The sequence below is a fragment of the Mustela putorius genome, unplaced genomic scaffold (assembly GCF_011764305.1).
Source record: "Mustela putorius furo isolate JIRA1106 unplaced genomic scaffold, ASM1176430v1.1 tig00000083_pilon_pilon_pilon, whole genome shotgun sequence".
Classification (NCBI taxonomy): domain Eukaryota; kingdom Metazoa; phylum Chordata; class Mammalia; order Carnivora; family Mustelidae; genus Mustela; species Mustela putorius.
The window spans coordinates 21,287,108-21,292,937 of record NW_025421273.1 but is presented as its reverse complement, the minus strand read 5'-3'; the positions used below and the strand labels follow the sequence as shown (position 1 = coordinate 21,292,937).

Here is a 5,830-nt window from a genome sequence, read left to right as displayed (position 1 = left end):
AAGTGCATCCTGGGAGGTTGGTATAACTCTCCCCATTGGATACATGTGTAATTTGCTCAAGGTCACACCATCAGTAAGGGTGCCGATCATGACTAGTATGTCTGTCTACTCTTGCTACTCTATCATGATGGATGAGAAAACACACACACACACACACACACACACACACACACACACACAGAAAGCAATTCCAGTTAAAAAATAACACAGAGTGGCAAAACCCCATAGAAGGATGTTTGGACTAAACTGATGTGCCAGCCCACACTGGACCCAGCAACACATAATTTATTTATGTTACATTTCCCCAGTTATGTGCTTGCATCCTGACACAGAATCTGTGGAACTTTACTCATCACTGTAGTCCCAGCATACATGGCATACATTGACATGTAGAAGATGCTCAATAAATATTTGCTGAATGAATAATATGCCTGCTGAGTTCTTCACTCAGCATTTATTTCGACTTCTTTTTCGCAGGTTCATAACTTTGTCCTCTTTTCTGAGACCTGTTTGACACAAGAAGGTTCTTTAGCAACTTAATGTCTGATACATGAAGGAAAAGCCTCAAAATCATAACAAACAAAAACTTGAATGACAACTCTTCCTGTAAAACTTTGCTGTTTTATAATGTATTTTAATACTGTTGGAACTTTCCAGGTACCAATTTTATTCTCCACTGTCTGAGAGTGTCTCAGAAAAGGCCTTAGGAGGGAAGACTTCTTTCCCAATATGTATATATATTTAGAACTACATTATTGAAACATAATTGCCATGCAAAAAGCTGTACGTACTTAATGTATACAACTGGTAGACTGGAGCTAGGTATCCACCCATGAAACTATCATCACAGTCTATGCAATAAACATCCAGTTCCCTAAAGTATTTCCCCTTACCGTCTTTATTTGTTATTATTATTATTTATTATTTTGTGATAGGAACCCCACATAAGATCTATCCTCTTAACAAATCTTGAAGTACATAACACAGTATTGTTAACTATAGACACTATTTTTCACCCAAGTTATCAACATCTCCCCACACTACCTGGGGACTAATATACTCCCTCAGTGTCATTCTTCACTCATAGCTTTCTCCTCCCCTTGGTCAATATGTCAGATTATTTTTCCTAAATATCTCAACACTACTCTTCCTCACCATAACCTCCCACTTCTCCAGCTAGGATCTCACTTATCTCCTTCCTGGATTGATCCAATGTCTTTCTGGCAGGTCTCTTTGCCTCCTTGCAGTGTAGCTACTATATGGCAGCTGGAGAGCCCTTGCCAATACAGGTCTCTAACCTCAGCACCCTCAGCTTAAAAGGCCTTCCTGGTTTCTAACTGCCTGCAGGAAGAGTTGACTCTACTTGGCCTAGCATTAGAGGTCCTCACCTTCCAGCTGCAAACTCACTTTCTTGTTGGTTACCATGTGTAAACCCACTATGGTAGCCTTACCTAGGTACACTCTGATACAGAATTCAGTGCTCAGGTGAGATCAACACCTTTGGGAGTGTGGGGAGGGAGCAGTTAAGCTGTGGTGATGCAGGGCTCTACTGGGAGCACTTGTGGCCTCTGTTAACCTTACCAGGAGCACTGCTGGTCTCTGATGGTCCCACTGGGAGCTAAAAAGCTGCCAGAATTGTCCCTTGCTGGTCCAAAATAGCAGCCTTTATACCCCTTTCCCAGCCAGTCCTTGGAAGAATGACTGTGGGCCAGGCAGCTCTCCAAAGCAGAGATCACCCCAAAGGAGGTGACAGCTGGAGGTGTATTTCAAGAAAGTTGGAGGTATATTTACCCAGTACACCCTGTAGCTGGGGCAATGAGTACTTCCCTTCCAGAGGGAGGATTGGGAGCACACCTCTACCTGTCCTTCATTTACCCTCCTTTTGCTCTGCAGAACTTTTGCTCCTTTTTTTTTTCACTTCATGTTTTGTCTTCTGTTGGAAATGCCCTTTGCCTACTATTTTCTCCCTTTGATCTGTTACTTTCAGGTTCCCTTTGTGACTGATGTCAAATGCTGACTCCTCTGGAAGCCCCCACTCACTCTTCCAGGCAGAGTCAGTTGGTATTTTGTGTGCTCAATGAGGATGTTTTCCCTCTTTTGTGGCCTGGCAGTACTTAATTCATTATTTTATTATAGCATTTACCATGTTGCTTATTTATTCACCTACTTGATCATTCAAGTAGGGGATGGCCAGGAGAAGTGATGATTGTGATACAGCCTAGAGAAGGAAGAGAGGAGAAGCCTTTTGGATGGATAGTCCAGAATGCACAAGCCCGGTGGAAAGAGAGGAATGAGAAGACAAGAATAACTTTGGTGAGGCTGGAGTTCACAGGACCAAGAGAACAGTAGACATGATGCTATTGTGATTGGTAATGATAGGGCAAAAATTTTTTGCCTGCCTTCAATGCTTAGTGGGAGTCATAAGAAGGTTTTGAGCAAAGGATTGAAGGGATTATATTACATATTTGAAAACACATGCCCGGCTTCCCTCTGGAGCAGTTTGGAAGAAGGTGAGGAGGCAAGGGAAGACTATGAAGAGGCTGTTTTTAGTCAAACATTGGGGTAGTGCCACTTGGGGCAAGTCCTCTTGTTCCCTCGGAAGGGGACAGATCTAGAGCAGTTCAAGAGAAAAACTGGTAAGACTTGGTGATTGGTTTGCATGTGGCTGGGGATGATTGAAAGGGAGATGTTAGAGCTACCTTTGGATTCCCATTGATCTCTAACTTTTTGAGTTCAGAATCCCATGAGAATGACTGGTCTCTATATGTATGCATATATACATATACAGCATTTTGCCTATCACTCCAGAGAGATACACAGAACTTCTAAAGCTCATTCATGAGTGCCAGCTTGGAAAAGAAATTATATCTTATCCCTTGCTAAATAAACCTCTAGATTCTACTCTAAAAAACAGCATAGAGTCTGGCACTTGGTACTTGTTTGTTGAAGTAATTAGTAAGGGTAAGAAAAGATAGAGGGTACTGAGAGGCTCCTGATGGTTAATTCCCTGCTTCTTCTGCTGCAATGTGGATGCAGATTTAATAGAAGAGCTGCAACTTCCCTGTCTATGAACCAACTGCTCATTAGCTTGCAAGGCAGCATTAGGTGGAAAAGTCCACAAATGGACTCATGAGCCTCCAGGTGGTAAAGAGGAATAAATTTTAAAGTATTAAAGCTCCAAAGACCCAAGATTTGTCTGCAGCAGATGTCTCTCCACAATGCTAAGTGCTTTGGACTGAAGAATAAAACTGTCTGCTTTTATTTTATGTGGGGGAGTGCATCATTTGTAGATGAAGCCAGTCTGCGCATGGCTGGGTGGATAAGTTAAGTTAATGTCTTGCATCTCATGATTCATTTTTACCTTGTGGATGAAGCAGAAATGGTAATTGTGTTCATAGACAAAGATTTAGAACAGAATCATGCCTTTGCAGATAAGGCATTTCAGGAGGTCAATAAAGATAAGCAGGAAGGAGATGCATAGGGGAAGTTTTAAGAAAGATTTACCTTATACATATTAACCTAGGCTGGGCTGGAGTTTTCTATTTGTGTCTTGGGTGGCCACATACTTGGGGTAAGGAGAACTTCCATCTGAGCCATGGACTCTTCAAGGGGTCTTAATCGTCACCTGGTTCAACCTTGTATAATCAGGAATTCCCTCCCCAGTGTCCTTTGCAGATAGTCCGTGTTTCCTCTTGCAGCTGCCCTAATGACATTCCCTTGTTAATAACTGATATAAAGTTCCTGCCCTGAAATTTCAGTGGATACCAGGAGTGGCACATAGGCTTAAATTTGTATAATAGTTCTAATTACTTGACAGTGCCTGCCTAGATTGGGAGGATTCCAAGGCTGAGTCTGGATTAAAGAAAACAGCAACAACAACAACCAGTAATTGATTATTCATGTCTGTGACATGGGAAGGAGGATGAGGAGTGGTACCCTCAAGCCAAAAATGTTCTGAACTTGTCATCCTTGGGTTTGATTCTTCAGCTACTTAAGTTAACTTTTATTTATTGAGCATCTACTATGTACCAGTTGTGGTCCTAGGATCTGGGGGTGTGAATGCAGTGCTTATTTCTCAATCCTCATTTTTTTCTGCCCTCTCTTCAAAATGAGCCGGAGCTGGCCACTTTTTCATTCTTCCCCCGCCTTGGTCTGGCTTCCCTAAAACCATATTCTCTTTTCTCCCTTCTCACAGGCTATATTGCTCAGTTTTCTCTTCTTCTCTATCTTAAAATGGTGAAAGACCACACGATTTGGTCCCAAATCTCCTTTCTCACTCTACTTAGTACAGTCCCATCCATGTCTCTAAATGCCTAGTGTATGCTAATGACAGTCAGGTTTATGAAGGGCAGCACTATTGATTTCCCCTATTGTCTCTGACCTTCACCGACCCAAAGATAACTTCATTCATTTGCCAGTCTTTGCATCTCAGGAATTACCTGAGGAGTGGTACATAAGTGTTTCAACACTTCTCACCAGTCTCTCCTTACCTGCAAGTGCAATTCTCTTCCATGGTCCTGAAGACAGTGGTTTATCATCTGCAGGTAACTTGAGTGGAGACACTTTGTCCTCAAAGTATGATCTGAAGTTTGAATTTAATATTTAAAATGGATTCCTTGCTTCACAGGTTACGTTGCCCTCCTTTGCTGAGCTGTGGAATGCCTCTGATTTTTTTCACATGGTGCTTCTCCACCTGTATTCTCTGCCTCCCTTTCTTCTAGATAGCCTCTCCTCCTTCTCTCTGACACCGTTAGGAAGGCACCACCTTCACTGGAAATGCTTATTTGAGTCTCTCCTTACCTGAACTTCCTTTACTGGGCTTATGAAAGTGTGTAGGGCTGTTTGGTTTTGTTGCTGATGGCTGTCTTAGAAGCAGGGATTTGTATGTATAGCCTTATCTTTATCCCCAGCACCTAGGACAGAACTTTGCACCATTATAAGCATTACATAAAGCTTTCCTGACAGGATTTCTGGAAGACAGCAGTGAGATAGCTTTCTGGTGGGTGGATCATAGCCAGTGTTATACCCAACTCAGAATTCATGAGTTCTAAGTGAGGGCTGACCTCTGGGGATAGAATGAATGATGTCATCATCAGGGAGATGTTGCTAGAGAATACATTGTGGAGAATCAAATTTGGCTCTCTTGGTACAGTTCAGCTATGAGTTTTGCATCCTGCAGCAGTTCAGTTTCCAGTATTTGATACAGGGGCCTAGGAAAGGACAGCATCAGTAGAAGGTGGAAATGAGTTGGAAGGACAGGAGAGGCTCAGGGCCCCCAGGAAGTATTGTGTCCAGACCTGGTATGGCTGCCGCCTTCTCTGGGATTTACCTTTCACAGGCAATGGAGTCTAACTGACCATGTTTCTATTTTAGTGAACCTGCCCATCCAGCCATATCTGATTGAGTCAGGAATACAAATTCAATGCCACCTTGACCAATGGGATTCTCCGTCTTCTAGAATTTAATATTTAAAATGGAAAAACAGAGTCTGGAAGATGGTGGTACTGACTCAGGCTAATGGCAACATCCTAGAAAGAAAAGCTACAAACTCCTGCTGTTGGGATATGTCCATTTTCTTTCCCTTCCTGAGTCAGATCTTCTTGATTCTGTGATCTAGCCCAGTAAATAGATGGGGGATGTGGAGTTGGGTTGAGAGAGACCAGATACTTCCTGGAGAGTGGGCCAGTCTTCCAGGAGTGAAGGACACAATGAGAAAAGAGCCAGGAGTAGATCTCAGCTTACCATTTTGAACAGAGCAAGTGTCTATTCCCTATGGCAAAATTAAGGACTTCCAGAAAGGCAGAGCTGGAAGTGTTTTACTCATGAGGAC

The 5,830-nt window shown here is 42.7% G+C and overlaps 1 long non-coding RNA gene across 1 annotated transcript; it reads right to left on the bottom strand.

Moving 5' to 3' along the window:
* Nucleotides 1–235: 235 nt before the first annotated feature.
* LOC123391189 lies at nt 236–5,614 on the bottom strand. The gene is made up of 2 exons (XR_006605840.1): nt 4,491–5,614; nt 236–506 (listed from the first exon to the last, which is right to left on the bottom strand). It is a non-coding gene; the product is annotated as an uncharacterized LOC123391189 (long non-coding RNA).
* Nucleotides 5,615–5,830: the final 216 nt, after the last annotated feature.